A 20,603-nucleotide genomic window follows, 5' to 3' on the forward strand; every position below is an offset into this window, starting at 1 on the left:
CTAAAGTAATTCCAAAATACTAAGGGCTCCTTTTATGAAGCCGCATTAGCGGCTTTATCGCACGTACATTTTTAGCACGCACTAACCCCCGCGCTAGCCAAAAAACTACTGCCTGCTCAAGAGGAGGCGGTAGCGGCTAGCGCGGCCGGCAAATTAGCGCACGCTATTACTCACATTAAACCGCTAACGCGGCTTCGTAAAAGGAGCCCTAAATCAGGAAAATTTTTAAATCCTCAAATTAAACTGGTATCACTTTTACTAACTCCAAAAAGACAGTAGTTATCAGTTATTTCTTATGAGCTTCATGAACTAATAAAAACTGCTCTAGTTGTAAAGGGTCCCAGAACACAAATTCTTTTTCCTGATATTTAAATAAATATTTACATGGGAACTTTATATATAAAAAAAAGGATGCTTCCATTGCCAAGACATGAGGTTATAAAGATAGAAATGCCTTTCTCTTAAACTACGTTGCCTTAGCAACGCCAGGAAACACAAGAACATTGTCCCCACATAATTTCTTATTTTTATTCTGAAAATAAGTTTTTAGGATCAGCATTTTGTCAGACTCATTGGAACATTTTACCAATAATGTAGCTCTAGTCAAAATAATATCTTGTGAGTCTTCCAAGAAGCCAGTTCATCTAATCCCATTTCAGAGACGCTTTTCTTTTTTTACGAAATATAATAAGTAGTCAAAATAGACAATGAGTCTGCGTTGGGCAAACCAAAGATCTCCTTAAAATATTTCCTAAGTAGAATTTCTGATGATAGTAAATGAGTCCTTGGAAAATTAACCAAATGCAGATTCCTTAATCTTAACAAGTTTTCAAACATTTCAAATTTAGAATATATTGTATTGGAGTCTTTTATGATGATGAAAATGTTTGTAAATTTGTTAACTGAGTTTCAGTTGCTGTTTGACATTTATCTAACATCTTAACATTTAGAGTCATTATTTTCCAGCTTCTGAATAACTCCTTGAGAAAAAGTAACATTCTGAATAGCTACTGACTTTAATAGTCCCTCAACACGAGTATTAATCAACCAAAGATCTTTAAGAGATATTTCTTGTGGAGTCTTTTGTGTCTCACATGGGGTTAAGGCCTCTTCCTGTAAGAAAATGGCCTTGGGCATCACTCTGAAAATCAGAGATGATGTTTGCTCCACTTGAGGTTCTACCGGAGACACAATAGGCCTACCTTCTAGGTGGAGTTCTATCCAAGGGGCTGAGAGATGCCTCTGATAGTGACGCCTATAGGCCAGTAACTTTTTTTTATATATATATGTCCAGAATCATATAAATTAGTGTGAATTCATATGCACAAATACCATCCTATAGGAATTGTGCTGCTGTCTGGACTACACTTGGTTTTCTACTGTTTTTTAAAGGAAGCCTCAGCCCCACCACTCCACCGCAAAATGTTATTTTATTGCGAGAAGATTTGTGTGGCTCTTCATCATTGGCCGTCTTTCATCATAGTGATGCAGCATTTCTAGTCATCATTGGATTTACACTTATTGGTAACAAATGTCGATCAATAGGGCTCATTAACACTGGAGTTGAACTTTTAACTTTTGCTTTTCTCTTTCCCATTATCAATTATAAATTATAAATGAAACAAACTTACCCCAAGTACTAAAGGAAAAGAGAACCAAATTGATCTGAAATATTTCCCCTAGTTACTCCAGTGACCCCATGTGGCTCCGCGTGGCTCCCAAGGGGCCTGGCATGCTCCTTTGGCCACACCCTGAGGCCACACCCTGCAGCCGCATTGCCTTTTTCAAAGGGATAAACAAGGCCCTGATGATGCGGTCCCAACATCTACACAGATGCCTGCACAGAGTCAGCACCAGATATCACCAGTCAGGTAATTTTTCAGTGCGCTGCATCCCCTAGGGCAGGAAAAAGTCCCTCAAATTATTTACCAGTCAGGCAATTGTAGTCTCCTGTCGGTTTTTTTATTTTTATTGATTTTTCATGAGGATTGTATTGAATGGCCCATGATTCAGGCCAAAACATGGCCCATCGAGTCCATCAATAAATATAAATTTGGTTTCTCAGAACTTGAAGGCCCCTTGTGCTTCTTGTCGTGCCTGACAGATTTCAAAAATCTATTAAACAAATCTTAAGGTAAAATTAATTTTGACTGTGGAAAAATGTCTCAAATTCTAGCTTCTATTACTGTGGCATTTTTATAATGTTCAATTTTCCATAATAGCAGGTTTTTATCTTGAATTAACAAGACCTGGGAAGTCTTTAATTCTGCTATTAAGATATCTAACCCATTTAGCCTGGATTCCTGGAAGTTCATCTTAGCATCCAATTCTTGCAATTTAGAAGGTGGGTATAAAGAAATTGTGACAAAAAAAACCAACCTGTTGCAGACTATTCAGAACTGTCTAAAATGACTCCAAAGTTACCAGCTCTGGGCTTGCCAACAGTTGCAGAAGGGCTAAAGCTTGCATAGAAGAACTTGACTTCTCTTCCAATGGTTCTCTACAGCAACTCTTCTACTCAGTTGCCAGGCACTGGTCAGTTTCACCCTCTGACGCCAATATTGATGCTGTACCTTCACTGCTCCCCAAAACCAGCCCCTTATTATAGCAAGTAGCACAGTCATATTTTATCCCTACAGTAACTGAAAAGTGTGGCAACCAGACTATTTTATTCAAAACGGAAGACACCATAGAGCAGGGGTCTCAAAGTCCTCCTCGAGGGCCGCAATCCAATCGGGTTTTCAGGATTTCCCCAATGAATATGCATGAGATCTATGTGCATGCACTGCTTTCAATGCATATTCATTGGGGAAATCCTGAAAACCTGACTGGATTACGGCCCTCAAGGAGGGACTTTGAGATCCCTGCCATAGAGGTAATATTGAGCCCACAGTGATCAGCATTTAAAAAAAATACTGGCCACTGTGGTAATAGAAAAACTGGATATTCAGCGCTAGTATGTGGGATACCGGCCAGCACTGAATATCTGGAATCAGCGCTAAACCTGTGGTGCTTTCGGATTAGTGGTGATATTCAGACCGTTCATTGGATTCATAATTCTGTAAAATTAGAACACTGTAGGGTTACCATATGGCTCCAGAAAAAGGAGGATGGATTGAGACAACCGGGTTTTACATCTACTGAAAGCAATGGAAGTAAGGAGGACAGATAGAGACATCTGGGCTTTGTTTCCACTGAAAGCAATGGAGGTTAAACCCAGATGTCTTTAACCGTCTTCCTTTTTCTGGAGCCATATGGTAACCTTATAGAACAGTCTTTTTTGCTAGCTGAACGTAATCTGGTTAGCTATTTGATTAGGAGTGTGAATATTGCTGCTAGTCGGATAACTGCCGATTTTCTCAAGCTCCACTAACACTCCACCCGCAGACTGCTGCAGTACCATCCAGATAGAGCCAAGGAAGTCAGAGGAAATATTGCACCAGCTGATCTGTGAAGCTGAAAATCCCTCTCACACACGTTTACCTCATTAGCAGCACCTGCTAACTGGAATAGTGGTTTTTTTTTCAATATCAGCCTCCACATTTCTACATCTCCAGTTTTCTGATTTTATATATGAGGCGATTCCTACACTGTAGGAAAAAAATAATAATTTCAGATTCATCGTAGAGCTAGTTAAACAAGGACAGACACCATAGCATTTGTGGTACATTGCATATAACAACATGTGGATGTCAAGCAAGTAAAGTTCTGTCAGCTAGAGAGAAAGCTTTGCTTTTTTTTTCATCTTGAGGAATGCACACAGGTTTGGTTCTCATTGAAAACAAACTATGTGAATTAACCTTGTTCTTGGAACATATGCGTGCAGACATATTTGATGAATATTCATGCAGGATATCCTGAAATCTATTCTAGACCAATATGCTGTCCATATTATTATCTGACAAATGCAACAAACTCTTTGTTACTCTTAAAAGAGGACAAACAGCAGTCACAATGGAGAACTATTATGTTACTTGGCCAGTTAAAAATATAACAAGATAAAAGGAGAAATGCCCCTCTCCCCCCCGACTTGACGTTTGGGTCCCTTCCCGTTGCGTGGCTAGAGCACCAAAAGCAGCAGCTGTGATTGTTCCGCATCTCTAATTGATTGGGAATTGAGTCGTTCTCTCCTCTGACACCTGCTAATGGATACAGCTCCTAGGGAAAAGTCCATTTTAGCAGCTGCCAGTAAATTAGGAAAGATTTTGTTCTTGCAGTTTCCAAAGCGCCGCAGCAGCCTCCAAATTCAGGGGACAGGAAAAGAATCATAAGAGAAACAAATGGGCCATATGGGTCTTTATCTACTGTCATTGACTATTGAGTCAATATTAGGCAGGGTGGTCATTGGTAATTTAGGGATCTTTTTACTAAACTGCTGCAAAAGCTGGCCTTAGCGTGCCCTTGTGTGGGCTTTCCTTGCATGCTAAGCCCTTTTTTTTTTAACTACAGCCATATAATAGCCAATTTTCTATTTTGTTTTTCATTGTTGTCATTAGCATACGGCCATTAAATAAAAATACCATAGGAGCCCTTATTGCTACACACTTTATAGGCAATAAGGGCTCACACGGTAATCCTGTGCTAAGCAGTAAATAAAAGGTAATGTAGCTGTGCTGTTTAGCCCAGGAACATCCATTCTCTGCCTCCTGACATATCCCCTCAAAAAAAAATATATTTTTTTTAGTGTGCGGTTAGCATATGCAGATTTTGTAGTTATCGCTTGACACCTGAGTGCATCTCGCACTTTAAGTTGGGTTAGGTGCACATTAGCGCCTTAACACAGCTTAGTAAAAAGGCCCTTGAAGCACTGGTGCCAGCACTTAGGCCCTGATTCTAATAATGGCGTTCTAACCGCCCCCCCCCTTTTACAAAATCATGGAAGTGTTTTTTAGTGCAGGCTGGCATGCTGAATGCTCTGCGCTGCTCCCGATGCTCATAGGAACTCTACGAGCGCTGGGAGCAGCACAGAGCATTCAGCGCACCAGCCTGCACTAAAAACCCACTTTGTAACAGGGCATCCTGCCTCCGCCTAACTTAATTGTTTTAATTGGTGATAAACGGTGTGGTAATTGACTGTGTCATTTACAAACTGATTTAAAAAATGGAGGCTCCAAAGGGCACCTCCAAAACAGCCGCTGTTTTCCTGTCTACAGAGATGCTTTACGACGCCTAATGCGACTGTAAGTGTGGCTAATGCCGGAAGTGAGGAACCTGGAAATCTGATGACTGCTGGGGGGAGAGTGGAATCATGTGATGGTGGTGGGGGTGGGGGTGTCACAATCCAGCCTCTTGAAGTCCTTGTGCATACCATGTGGGTTCATAGTATAGTCTCCTTTTTAATTCTCCTGGTTCATAGTTGTCATTGCGTCAATTGACTGTGCTTTGCCAATTTAGAAAAGGAGTAAAAAGTGTGTTATTTGAGCGCGCTTTCGGTGCAAACCATGTGATAGGATGAGGATGTGAAGTTTTTTCCTCTTCGGGCCGAGGGTTGTACTGTTACTGAATTGTCTTTTGGGGTGTATGTTATGTGACAGCGTATGGATGTGCAGGTTCTTTTAGTTTTATTATTATTGTATTTTATTCTTTGTTTTTATTGCATTTTATTGTTTGTTATTTCGCCTGATTTTGTATGTAGTCTGCAATCTTAAGCAGTTGTTTTTTTAATAGAAAGGAACTTTTTTTGGATGTAGTATTTATCTAGTGTAGTGGGAACTGAGGCTGAAGCCGAACAACCTTCTAAGGTCTATGTCCCACATGTGGTAAGTCAGAGACTAAAAGTTGATTAACCAAATCCAACATGGAGGAACTGAGGTTGTCGGAATTGACAGACAGACTTCTATGGTCTGTCTGTGCCCTGCAAATGGCAAAAAACAGGTAAAGTTTTAACACCTTCAATGTGTATGCTCATTTTATTGTCATATACTACGAGTGGAGGAGATGTACAGCTTAGGGGGGGGGGAGGGGAATGCATCTTGAATGGTGAGATGAATACTAATCAGCAATACGTGGAGTCATGGTTATAACCATGTATCATCCTCATTATGTTTGGCTGTCTATGTGGGAGGCATGGTGGTGACTTCAGAACCAGCATTTTAAAAATGGGTGATGTGGCATGCAATGAGTGGTGGATGTGGCTCTGGCCTCCTTGTTGGGTAGACAGGGTAGACCTTGAGGGTCTTTTTCTGCTGTCATTTACTGTATTACCAGTGCCAAAAATGGTATTCAATTCTGATGAATCAGAGAAATTCAAATAAATCTCTATAAAACTGGAAGATGTAATGGCTCAATTTACTCAATCAAAAGATGGATGGACTATGCTTGAGAGTAATCATCGTTCCAAAATTTATTGTTCAATAACCACTCTAATAAATCCTCTGTTGTTGGAGAAGGGATACCTCAAGTGCCTGCAGCTATTTATGACATTAGAACTAGTCTTGTCAATATAGCCTTAATGCAGGCTATCATTGGTCCCTTTAGGCTCTCCTTTCTTATTAGTTTCTACTATTTATATAGCTTATTTTACTTATAAATCCCACATGTTCAATGTAATAATGTTAGCAAACAGTGTTAAAGAAATGCATACTGTAACTATAACTTTTTGTACATAGCTTTGTTTTCTTGGCCACAATATAGGCAACTGATGATATAATCTTCTAGTTGGATTAAACAAAAAGCCTTAAAGTGCTCGATTGTAAACTTGAAAGTGCTCAAGTGCTTCTTGAAAGTGCTCAAATGCTCTATGGAGCGTCTCCGTTTCACTCTATCTAGAGCTTCTTCAGGAGAATTATAGCTGTTGGCTTAAACTCTAGTACTATCGATGTATTGTGTTGCCACTTTTGGCGTTCTTTGGCTCATAACGAGCCTGCAGTATCAGAAGCTCACCGTCACCAACTCCTCCCTTTATCACTTAAGGCATTCATCTTACTGCCACCATACAGAGGGGAGAGAGTCGATAAACCTACAACTGAAACCAATCGATTTCATTATTGAGTCCTTTAGGACTCAAAGTCTGCCAATTAAAAATAAACTGATGTTCTTTTTCCATTAAAATCGGACTGACATCTCCCCTATATCCAGGTATATGAAGTAACACGGTATATCGTAACTCTTCACTCATATGTCCCTGGTCCATCCAATGAGATACAAGGGGGGCAGATATACGGCCACACTGGATGTTGCTCAGATGTTCAGCTATTCTGATCTTAATACTTCTTTTAGTATGCCCAATATAGTATTTACCACAAGGGCATATAATACAATAAACCACTGCTACTGAAGAATAGTCGGTATTCATAAGTAATTTAAATCTTTTATTACCACCGGTAGGGATCTCCAACTCGTGACCTTGTTTAATAAATTTACAGTATACACATCGTACACATGGACTATGGCCCCTACCTAGAGTATCACCCCCTCTGCTCTCACTGGAATTTTCCAGTGTATTATAAGTTATATTGTGATATACATATTTATAGTGATTTGACATATCGCAATTAAATATTAGTATTATCCCTACATATATTTATTTTATATAAGATATTATTAACATGGTCTAGGGAAAATCCACTTCTTATTTCTAGGATAAGCAGTGTTCTACATCAGGTATTTTCCTGTCTCCAGCGGGCTTACAGTCTTGTACTTAAGACAATAGAGGGTTAAGCAACTTGCCCAAGAACCTATAGAGAATCAGTGGAATTTGAACCCTGGCTTTGTTTCTCAGCCCACTGTATTCTAACCATTAGACTACTGGTACTACTACTAAAACTGTTTTACACGAACATCTGGCATGAAAAATTTCCACATTCTCATGATGTTAAATGTCAAAATATTTAAAACATTCTCAGCAATGTCTGATGCAAGACTTGCATGCAAATAGAGGTATATTAATTCTATATTATTTAACTATGAACTCTGCACGAATGATATAATGAGAAAATAATGTTTCCAGCATTGTTGAGGTAATACAGCTGAAACAGGGGTTTTTCTTTGCTAAATCATGCCCTCGGGCTCTATTCCTTTTCACGACAAAACTGTAATTTATTGTTCTTACTAATGCCTTTCTGTGCCTTACTGTGCCACATAGGCATGCATGCACAGTACCTAATACACTTTGGCACCCAAACAGTGGCAACCAAAACCCAGATTCATCAGGAAGCTTGTTCTGTCCTCCCTCACAGGCAGCACCTAGAGCAGCACAGATTGTGTGGCCTGAGGGAAAGTCCTGAAGAACTAGTGCTTCCACACTTTTGGCCTACTCCCTTCAATTCAAGGAATACTGCTCGAGGGAAGATCCCAAAGAACCAGCCCACTACAGGTGGAGAGGTTATTTCTGAGCACCCAAAAGTAATTTGATCCCAAATGGCAATGCCCAAAAGTTATTTACTCCTAAACTGTGGCACCGAAAAAGTGGCACCACAACAGCAGCGCCCAAAAGTCCCATGGTATGAAACAGCGGGAGCTCATTTTCCCATCCCCGCGAGTTCTTTTCCTGCCCCTGCCCCATTCCTGCAAACTCTGTCCTCATCTGCACAAGCCTCAAACACTTTCAAATCATAAGTAGCAACATTCTAGAGCTCAGATTGTGATGTCATAATGCATCATTCCACCAATGCCTAAGCTCTGTCCTCATCTGCACAAGCCTCGAACACTTTAAAATCATAAGTAGCAACATTCCAGAGCTCAGATTGTGATGTCATAATGCCTCATCCCACCAATGCCTACACTCTGTCCTCATCTGCACAAGCCTCAAACACTTTCAAATCATAAGTGTCTGAGGCTTGTGCAGTTAAGGCAGAGCTTACAGGAATGGGGCAGCGACAGCGACAAAACTCGTGGGGACGGGGAAATTGAGTTCTTGCGGGGACAGGGACAAATTTGTCCCTGTGTCATTCTCTACTGAAAACTCTTTCATAGGTCCAATCTTGAACTACAAACCCTTAAACACAACTCCTCTGTTGTTTTCAGGAAAGCTCTATGTATCCGTGATTCTTAACAATAATTTATTTTCATTCTAGCTCTGACGGTGACCTGGATGAATCAGATCCGAGGTGAGACAAGTCCACATGCTTTGGTTCCCCTAAGTACTTTGCTAAAGATTCAGACTCAAGACTTATTGAAAACACTAAAAACTGGGATCATATTCCTCATACACTAGGTAACTTCTACAGTTGAATCCCCTGCATTTTTGAGTTACTGGAAAATAAAGGGAAGAGACTATTGGTCTTCCCAGCAGTACGGTACAGAGATTAGAATTTCCAGTCCTTTCAAAGAATCTTCAAAACAGCATTTTCACGATGCAAACCTAATGGTTCCTTGGTGCCAACTTACAGCAGAAATGTAGTTCCAAGAGACTTTATTTACCATGATGCAGAGAGTCTTGTCAACTATAATTTGCTTTCTAGGACTGAGGCACAGTAATGGAGCAGTCTAGAGAAGCATGCTAAGTTGCAAGTCACGTTGTACTTGTTGTACTGGTATCCATTTGGCACCTTTACAAGACATAATATTGCTTGAAAAATAATTGAAAAAATCTTATCTCTTTCCAAACACATGGTCCATGAATCCATTCACCATTTTTATTAGCTTGCCTTCCTAAGGAAAAGGATTATGAAATTATTATGTCTCTACGTTTGTGAGTGTCCCCTAATAACTTTTTTGTTTGGTGTCCTATCCATACCATATTTTCAGGACATGGCAGCGAGGACATGACAGTTCTGACTAGGGTCTTTTTTTTCTGGATACACACGTATGCACAGGCTGTGGATGGATGCACACATGCATGGCCTGGAAAGTAGACTCTTTTGGTTCAGAGTTGAACTTTACGGGGTCCTTTTACCAAGGTGCGCTAACCGATTTAGCACGCGCTAATCAATTTAACATGCGCTAAATGCTAAGGCTATAACGGGCACCTGAGCATTTAGCACGCACTGATCGTTAGCACACGCTAAATCAATTAGCGCGTGCTAAATCAGTTAGTGCGCTACATCGGTTAGCGCGCCTTAGTAAAAGGACATCTTTGTCCGTTCATTCTGGTTTTTTAACTCTCTCGGCGTTAGGAATCTACAAAAATACTAGTTATAAAGGAATTGCCTTTCTTTAAAAAAAGAATGAAAAAATGAGTGCATGAGACAAACAATGTCAGGGGTTGGGTGTCAGAGAGATAACTTGTTTATAAATGCAGCAAACCATTTTTATCTGCCTGCAATTAAATTAAGTTTTCTTTGGCTTCCAGATTTAGGAAAAAAAAAAAAAATCATACAAAATAAACACTGTCACACTGCATACTTCTTAATGCGCCTAATCTCCTGACTAGCGGAGCAAGAAATGAATATTCGTTTTCCTGGTAGAGCAAAGCAATCCAACCAATGAGGATTTGCTGAAGAGCCGGCACTGTGAACCACATTAAACAGGAGAGAAAATGAATTCTGTGCAGGGAAGTTAATTTTTTAAAGCTTTGTCTGTTCTTAGTTTCTCCATCCCCACTTACCTCCATTCCTATGTCATCTCCTCCTTACTGTATGGAGAGTTCAGCCCCTGTTAAGTGCCAGGGGAATATACAATTGGCATCTGCCTGGGAAAACAACTGAAGTTTTGACACACGCAAAAGAAGCTGCTAGAATTTTACATAAAAGAGAGAGAGAGAAAGCATTCAGCACACCCATGCAATGTGGAGAAAAGCAAGCACTGGATGTTTAAACCAAATATATGTATAAAAACTTGCCCCTGGGTTGAGATTTACTTATATTCAGAAGGAATGATAATCAGCAAGTTAAAGAGAGCCGTAAAAAGGGGGATTTGACTTCAAACAGCCCTGTTGGGGTGACACATGAATTCGTGTCAGCGTTGTTACACCCCCAGACACAATTCAGACATTTTTGGCTCTCGCTATATGTTATTTTTGAAATAAGTATCTAAGTGATTGTGCGAATAATACTAAATGAAGAGATGAAAATTTAAAGTATGCTTTTGAAGAGTTATGTCGAATGACTGAATGAACTGAGGAGCTATGAAGATGATCTGGTGAAACAGCTGACATCCATTGCTGCTCACTAACAGAAAATTACCTCGGATGGTCCTTTGAGAAACATTAAGGGCTCCTTTTACCAAGCAGCGCTAACGGTTTTAGCGCGCGCTGCACTGCCGTATGCGCTAGACGCTAACGCCAGCATTGAGCTGGCGTTAGTTCTTGGCGCGTGGCGCGGGGGTTACCGCGCGCGGCAATGAAGCACACGCTAAAAACGCTAGCGCACCTTAGTAAAAGGAGCCCTAAATTTATGTGGGATGTGTGAGTTGATGACTATTTATGATAATCAGGGTGACATAATTTTATAACCCCACAATACTTTCTCTGAGGGACTTGAATGGGTCTGACCTTTCATACTCAGGTTTGGAATTGGATTATAGATTTACTCCCTCTTTTACTAAGGTGCACTATGCTTTTTAGCGCGCGGTAAATATTAGCATGCGCTAAACGCTAACACGTGCATGTTATCTTATGGACACGTTAATGGTTAGTGCACGCTACACGTGCGCTAAAATGCTTAGCACACCTTAGTAAAAGAGGGCCTTAATTATGTGCCTCTTCCAAATTGAAGCTCCAAGTGTGTTACATTTAGGTTTATGGTTTGAATAAAGATAACGTGACGGGAGTTTTCTTTTCTACTTACCATAAAAAGGGAGATCAGACGGGAAGAGAAAACCTGGAATGGGACCATGGCCAGCTCATTGTGGGACATTTGATTGCAGCCGCGCTGAAATGGCCATGCTGAATCGTCCATATTTGGTAGCCATGTTGGCAAATCAGGGGCTGACTCTCTCTCCAATATCCCTCTCTCTTCAGCCTCTCCCGCCTGATCAGTCCCCCGGCCTGGATCAGGGAGTCCTCCCTGCCTTCTGGTACTCAGTTACCTGCAGTGCGGTCAATGAATTTGGCAATGTAATCAGGACTGAGCCACCCACATCTTGTCTGACGAGTCGAGGCAATGGGAGAGGGCAAGCTGGGTGAGGGCACTGGGGTACTGACAGCTGAAGAGGGCTTGCCTGCTGCTGTCAGGGGACAGGGGAGGATATAATTTTTTTAGGGGGGTATTTGGAGGCATTGCCCCCCCTAACACCGAACGAGGCGATTCATCAAGGCCAGATCATTGCACTGAAATGGCCGTTCTGAAACAGCTGTGATGAATCATCCTAGACCGGAGAAAAATACAAGGAGTGAGGTAAAGAAGGAATAACAACAAAAAAGTACAAACTGGAGGAGTGGGCGAATAAATGGCAGATGAACTTCAATGTAGGGAAATGCAAGGTCATGCATATAGGAAAAAAGAACCCGATGTTCAGCTACCAAATGGGGGGATTAGTACTAGAGAGAAGTAACCTTGAAGGAGACTTGGGTGTGTTGGTGGACACAACAATGAAGTCAACGGCACAATGCGCAGCAGCTTCAAAGAAGGCAAACAAAATGTTGGGTATTATTAAGAAAGGTATTACAACCAGAATGAAGGAAGTCATCATGCCGCTGTACCGCGCGATGGTACAACCACATCTGGAGTACTGTGTCCAATATTGGTCGCCGTACCTAAAGAAGGACATGGAGATACTTGAGAGGGTTCAGAGAAGAGCGACAAAAAATGATAAAAGACATGGAAAACCTTTCATACTCAGAGAGGCTAAATAGGCTGGGGCTCTTCACCCTGGAGAAGCAAAGACTCAGAGGAGACATGATAGAGACTTACAAGATCATGAAGGGCATAGAGAAGGTGGAAAGGGACAGATTCTTCAGCCTATTGGGACCTACAAGAACAAGGGGGCACTTGGAGAAATTGAAAGGGGACAGGTTTAGAACAAATGCTAGGAAATTTTTCTTCACTCAGAGGGTGGTGGACACCTGGAATGCGCTTCCGGAGGATGTGATAGGACAGAGTACATTAAGGGGATTCAAAGAGGGATTGGACAAGTTCCTGAAGGATACAGGGATTGAGGGATATAGATAGAGGTAGAGATAGAGATAGGACCATGATAGAGGTAGAGATAGGATCATGAAAGGGTATAGATAGAAGAAAAATGGGGATTAAAGGGTTTTAGACAAAGGATCTCTTACAGGTCATGGACCTGATAGGCTGCCGCGGGAGTAGGCTGCTGGGCGCGATAGACCCCTGGTCTGACCCAGCAGAGGCAACTTCTTATGTTCTTAAAAATAATTATTCTTTTACAAATTCAAATTGAAGATTCACACTTGTTCAAATATAGTCTCTTCACAAATATGAAGGCTCACACCTCATGAAGATGTGCAAGCATGAAAGCTCTGTGCAAATGCACAAACATGAGAGCACATACTTCTTGAAGTGCATAAAATATGAAGACTTGAAAAGGCTGTGTTTCGGCAACCACAGTGCCTATGGCAGGAGTCCAAACTCAGCCTATATATCAGGAGACTAGTATGTTCTAATGGATGACTCATCAAATAAAAATGTTATCGGTAAGGAGCTGCTCAAATCCCAGTATCAAAATGGTGGAGTATCACTATTGCAATCTGCCCATTGATACTGGTTTTGAGCAGCTCCTTACCGATAATATTTTTATTCGATGATTCATCCATTTGAACATAGTGGTCTACTGATATACAGGCTGTTTGGACTCCTGACACAGGCACTGTGGTTACCGAAACACAACCTTGTCGACTCTTCATATTTTATGCACTTCAAGACATACAGTATGTGCTTTCATGTTTGCGAAAAGACTGCATATTGGCACAGAGCCTTCCTTCTGATGTGTTAGTGTTTTGCATCAGAGGGAAGACTTCTGGGTCAGCCGCTGGCAGTGTTTAGTACCCACTGCCAGTGGCCTGAAGAGGAAGAGAGAGGCTGCATGGGCTGGGGGGTAGGAAGGAAGGGAAAGAGAGAGGCTGTACACAGGCCCGGGGGAGGGGGGGGGGTTGGCAAGGGATGGAAAGAGAGAGGCTCACAGGCTGGGGATAGAAAGGGAGGGAGAGGGAAAGAGAGAGGCCCGCCCAAAATTAGCTGTCTGTTTATGCCACTGGAGTTCATAAACAGTTTGAAATGATATCCTGCATTTGCTTACTATAAAAATAAGGGGGAGGGGGTATCATAGGGCCATAGCCTGATTCACTTTTTAATTTGCATATGAGATCAGGATCAAGCCATCATAGATTCTGCTGCAAAGCATGCTGGACTTCTGACTACAGCCAAAGCCATGCTGGCAGAGTGTGAACAATGAATATAGACATTGTTCTTTGTATTTTGCTGTGTTTCTGCTGTAAACATAGTGCCTATCAGTACTGAGTGCAAGTCTCTTTGATTGGAGAAATCAAAGATCACTGACTTTGGTAATGTCAGTCAGAACATGCTATCACCAAGCAGTTAGATGAGCCACATGTTGGGAGGTAGAGAAGGAATGCAGTGGTATGAAGGATGACTGAAGATGGTGGCATAAGAACATAAGAATTGCCGTTGCTGGATCAGACCAGTGGTCCATCGTGCCCAGCAGTTCGCTCACGCGGCGGCCTCCAGGTCAAAGACCTATGCCCTAACCGAGATCAGCCCTACCTGCATTTGTTCAGGTTCAGCAGGAACTTGTCCAACTTTGTCTTGAATCCCTGGAGCGTGTTTTCACTTATAACAGACTCCGGAAGAGCATTCCAGTTCTCCACCACTCTCTGGGTGAAGAAGAACTTCCTTACGTTTGTACAGAATCTAACCCCTTTTTACTTCACCCTCTCGTTCTCTCTACCTTGGAGAGGGTGAACAACCTGTCTTTATCTACTAAATCTATTCCCTTCATTATCTTGAATATTTCTATCATGTCCCCTCTCAGTCTCCTCTTTTCAAGGGAGAACAGGCCCAGCTTAATAACATAGTAATATAGTAACATAGTAACATAGTAGATGACGGCAGATAAAGACCCGAATGGTCCATCCAGTCTGCCCAACCTGATTCAATTTAAATTTTTTTTTTTTTAATTTTTTCTTCTTAGCTATTTCTGGGCAAGAATCCAAAGCTTTACCCGGTACTGTGCTTGGGTTCCAACTGCTGAAATCTCTGTTAATACTTACTCCAGCCCATCTACACCCTCCCAGCCATTGAAGCCCTCCCCTGCCCATCCTTCACCAAACGGCCATACACCGACACAGACCGTGCAAGTCTGCCCAATTCAATATTTAATATTATTTTCTGATTCTAAATCTTCTGTGTTCATCCCACGCTTCTTTGAACTCAGTCACAGTTTTACTCTCCACCACCTCTCTCGGGAGCGCATTCCAGGCATCCACTACCCTCTCCGTAAAGTAGAATTTCCTAACATTGCCCCTGAATCTACCACCCCTCAACCTCAAATTATGTCCTCTGGTTTTACCATTTTCCTTTCTCTGGAAAAGATTTTGTTCTACATTAATACCCTTCAAGTATTTGAACGTCTGAATCATATCTCCCCTGTCTCTCCTTTCCTCTAGGGTATACATATTCAGGGCTTCCAGTCTCTCCTCATACGTCTTCTGGCGCAAGCCTCCTATCATTTTCGTCGCCCTTCTCTGGACCGCCTCAAGTCTTCTTACGTCTTTCGCCAGATACGGTCTCCAAAACTGAACACAATACTCCAAGTGGGGCCTCACCAATGACCTGTACAGGGGCATCAACACCTTCTTCCTTCTACTGACTACGCCTCTCTTTATACAGCCCAGCATCCTTCTGGCAGCAGCCACTGCCTTGTCACACTGTTTTTTTGCCTTTAGATCTTCGGACACTATCACCCCAAGGTCCCTCTCCCCGTCCGTGCATATCAGCTTCTCTCCTCCCAGCATATACGGTTCCTTCCTATTATTAATCCCCAAATGCATTACTCTGCATTTCTTTGCATTGATTTTAGTTGCCAGGCATTAGACCATTCCTCTAACTTTTGCAGATCCTTTTTCATATTTTCCACTCCCTCTTCGGTGTCTACTCTGTTACAAATCTTGGTATCATCTGCAAAAAGGCACACTTTTTCTTCTAACCCTTCAGCAATGTCACTTACATACATATTGAACAGGATTGGCCCCAGCACCGAACCCTGAGGGACTCCACTAGTCACCTTTCCTTCCTTCGAGCGACTTCCATTAACCACCACCCTCTGGCGTCTGTCCGACAGCCAGTTTCTGACCCAGTTCACCACTTTGGGTCCTAACTTCAGCCCTTCAAGTTTGTTCAACAGCCTCCTATGAGGAACTGTATCAAAGGCTTTGCTGAAATCCAAGTAAATTACATCTAGCATATGTCCTCGATCCAGCTCTCTGGTCACCCAATCAAAAAATTCAATCAGGTTCGTTTGGCACGATTTACCTTTTGTAAAGCCATGTTGCCTCGGATCCTGTAACCCATTAGATTCAAGGAAGTACACTATCCTTTCTTTCAGCAACACTTCCATTATTTTTCCAACAACTGAAGTGAGGCTCACCGGCCTGTAGTTTCCTGCTTCATCCCTGTGACCACTTTTATGAATAGGGACCACATCCGCTCTCCTCCAATCCCCAGGAATCACTCCCGTCTCCAGAGATTTGTTGAACAAGTCTTTAATAGGACTCGCCAGAACCTCTCTGAGCTCCCTTAGTATCCTGGGATGGATCCCGTCTGGTCCCATCGCTTTGTCCACCTTCAGTTTTTCAAGTTGCTCATAAACACCCTCCTCCGTGAACGGTGCAGAATCTACTCCATTTTCTCGTGTAACTTTGCCAGACAATCTCGGTCCTTCTCCAGGATTTTCTTCTGTGAACACAGAACAGAAGTATTTGTTTAGTACATTTGCTTTCTCCTCATCACTCTCCACATATTTGTTCCCAGCATCTTTTAGCCTAGCAATTCCATTTTTTATCTTCCTCCTTTCACTAATATATCTGAAAAAATTTTTATCTCCCTTTTTTACATTTTTAGCCATTTGTTCTTCCGCTTGTGCCTTCGCCAAACGTATCTCTCTCTTGGCTTCTATCAGTTTCACCCTGTAGTCCTTTCTGCTCTCCTCTTCTTGGGTTTTTTTATATTTCATGAACGCCAACTCTTTCGCCTTTATTTTCTCAGCTACTAGGTTGGAGAACCATACCGGCTTCCTTTTTCTCTTGTTTTTATTGATTTTCTTCACATAAAGGTCCGTAGCCATTTTTATCGCTCCTTTCAGCTTAGACCACTGTCTTTCCACTTCTCTTATGTCCTCCCATCCTAACAGCTCTTTCTTCAGGTACTTTCCCATTGCATTAAAGTCTGTACGTTTGAAATCTAGGACTTTAAGTATCGTGCGGCCGTTCTCCACTTTAGCCGTTATATCAAACCAAACCGTTTGATGATCGCTACTACCCAGGTGAGCACCCACTCGAACATTAGAGATACTCTCTCCATTTGTGAGGACCAGATCCAATATCGCTTTTTCCCTTGTGGGTTCAGTCACCATTTGTCTGAGCAGAGCCTCTTTCCGATTCCGCAGACGGAACATTCCAGTCCGCATCCGGCAGGTTGAAATCTCCTAACAGCAGAACCTCCTCTTTCCTTCCAAACTTTTGGATATTCCTTATCAACTTTTGGATAGATCCTTATCAATTTGCTGCGATTGAGTCGGAGGTCTGTAGACTTTCCTAATCTCTCACTGTACGGCAATTCCTCCAACCCCTTAACCATTTTAGTCGCTCTTCTCTGGACCCTTTCGAGTAGTACCGTGTCCTTCTTCATGTACGGCGACCAGTGCTGGACGCAGTATTCCAGGTGAGGGCGTACCATAGCCCTGTACAGCGGCATGATAACCTTCTCCGATCTGTTCGTGATCCCTTTCTTAATTATTCCTAGCATTCTGTTCGCCCTTTTCGTTGCCGCCGCACATTGCGCAGACAGCTTCATTGACTTGTCGACCAGTACTCCCAAGTCAATATTGTTCCATCTTCAAGTTCTTCAGAGCTAAACTTGGTACTGAGAAAGTATCAAATTTAGCTCTAAAGAACTTGAAGATGCAGCATGGGTTTGAACCCACAACTTCAGGGTGCTGAGGAGGTCATTAACAATGGATATGCACAACACACAAAGGGAGACAGTGCTTGCAAATCCATAAAGCATATTTATTGTGGGCATCCAGAAACCAGACCAGCTAAGTTGTCCTTCAGGATTGATGGAGAACTCTGATCTAGGGTTGTAATTTACTTATGTCTGCCCACAAGGATACCCTGGATGGAAAATTTAGATTGCAATCATAAATTGCGATTGTTCAGTGAATGAAGGCACTCTGCCTGGCACCAGTCAAGAGGATGACTTTAGTACCGTTAGAGCTACTGCCTGCAGGTTTGATCCCAGTGTCACTCAAGTTTCAAGTTTATTTAAAATTTCTTATACCGCCCAATCAGCCTTCTAGGCGGTGTACAAATTTGTAAAAACAAAGGACAAACTTTAGCTAAAATACAAGTTTGAAGTGACAATATGTCACCAAACTATAACTATAAAAACTTTTAAAAACTATTAAAAACACAGACAAACAAGAACAAAAGGTAAAAGGCAAGAACTACATTAGGCAAAGTAAAAGAGAACAATTAAGGAAAAAACAAGAGGGAGGGCTCAATAGTATTGAGGGAGGGCTCAATAGTATTTTCACCCAATTGCCCTTAAAAGGACAATTAGGCCTCAAAGGCATCAAGGAAGAGAAATGTCTTTAGCTTCGTCTTAAAGTTATTAAGATTTGATTCTTCGCGTAAATAATTTGGAATACTAGTCCAAAGAGAGGGGGCAATGACAGAGAAGATGGTAGATCTCATTGTATATATAAACTTCAGTGACGGTATAGAGAAAAGGTTATTAGCTGTTGATCTTAGGGACCTGGAAGGAATATAAGGGGTAAGAAGATTATTTATAAATTCCGGTTGATTGTTTTGTCTAGTCTTAAATGTTAACAAAAGAATTTTGTGATTCTGTGTTCCACTGGCAACCAGTGGACTTCTTGCAACAAGGGAGTGACATGGTCAGATTTCTTTGCATTGAATATGATTTTTACAGCGGTGTTTTGTATTATCTGAAGTCTTCGTATTTCTTTTTTGGTTATACCTTTATAAAGGGCATTACAATAGTCAATGCACAAAATCACAAGTGAATCAAAATGTTTAAGGATGCGGCATCTAATAGTTGCGATAATGATCTGATCATACGTAGCCTATAAAAGCAATGTTGGACCACTGTACTGATATGAAGATGATAATTAAATTTATTATCAAAAGTTACTCCAAGTAATTTAAGTGAAGGTATGGTTTTAATAGATTGAGATTTTAATGTTGGGAAAAATCAATCCAGTGGAACCTGGTTTACGAGCATAATTCATTCCAGAAGCATGCTCGTAAACCAAAATACTCATATATCAAAGCGAGTTTCCCGATAGGATGGGAACTAAGGGAAACTCGCTTGATACGTTCCCACCCCCTCCAGGCCAGCAGCGCTGCTCCACCCCCCCTCATGCACAGAAAATATTTTGGGCGGTTTTCTAGTGCTAGTCATGAGAGGGTTGGGAGCTGCCGTCGACTGAGGGTCAGCCTGTGAAATATCAAGACCCTGCAGCGACTTAGAGATGAAAGATGACAACTCCTACCTATGAAACAGAACAAACGCCGTGGGATCATCCGCCTCCCCCACCAGCATGTTGTCTAACTCACCCTCAGACAAATTTGTACCACTTGCACTTGAAGCCACCAGAGAGGGAAAAAAGATCTACACTAAACTGAAGGTCCACAGCCACCGCGGGAACCACCCTGCGGCATGTGGCCTCCTTTTGAGCCTAAGCGTCTTCCTCCTGTGGCTGGAGAGCAGAAACCCCCAAAGAATCTCCCCCAGGCAGAACAGATCCAGCACTCTGTAAATGAAACACCCTGTGCAACACCACCACAAACTCTGGGAAAAAGAACATCACCAGTGTTCTTGATGGCACGGCCGCCGCGTTAGAAGCTCCCTGCGAAGCGGCATCTCCCGAAACCACAGAAACTCCGAGGATAGGATCTGCACATTCGGAAAGTGGCTATTAGGCTTGTGCCGACAAGGGCACCGGAGAGTGAGGGGAAGCATGAACAAGCACCATTTGCATGGGAAAGTGGTGGCACCTCCAACGCCATGATGGGAACCTCGCCAGCTCCCTCCATGCAGCCTGCCACACACAATACCGATGGTGTTCTGTGCTTTCCACAGCATGAACACCGTTTCATCGATTCAGCCACCATGTTCCCGGTCAACACAAATGCGCTGAGAAAAATCAACATCGACGCCAATAAACTTTTTAAAGGCACACACACACACTCTCTCACTCGGCTCCAGATAGGAAAAACACAGTTATAACTGGTAGTTGCAGCCTATGACCGCTAGATCAAAACAGATCTGACCCAGCGAGAGGGAGAACTAGATGGCCTTGAGCATGCGCAGATGCATGCTCAAGGCCCAGCAGAGGCAGGAACTTCTTCAAGCGGCACCAGCATGTCCTGTGGGCTGTGTGCCGGTGCCAAACAGGGGGTAAGTTTGAAGTTGTTCAGGTGGGGGGTGCAGGTTTGCAAGGGGGTTCTGGTTCACATGGGGGGCCTGTGTGAGCGGAGGGGGAGCGATGCCGGTTATCGGGGG

At 42.3% G+C, this 20,603-nt stretch overlaps 1 long non-coding RNA gene across 1 annotated transcript in view; it reads right to left on the reverse strand.

Moving 5' to 3' along the window:
- The window catches only part of LOC117359776, a 61,828-nt gene that overhangs the window by 20,900 nt on the left and 20,325 nt on the right, over nt 1–20,603 (reverse strand). The window contains exon 2 of the long non-coding RNA XR_004539296.1: nt 3,484–3,590. This is a non-coding gene — a long non-coding RNA (uncharacterized LOC117359776). The remainder of the gene's footprint in view (nt 1–3,483; nt 3,591–20,603) is intronic.

Source organism: Geotrypetes seraphini, chromosome 4 (genome assembly GCF_902459505.1).
Source record: "Geotrypetes seraphini chromosome 4, aGeoSer1.1, whole genome shotgun sequence".
Taxonomy (NCBI): domain Eukaryota; kingdom Metazoa; phylum Chordata; class Amphibia; order Gymnophiona; family Dermophiidae; genus Geotrypetes; species Geotrypetes seraphini.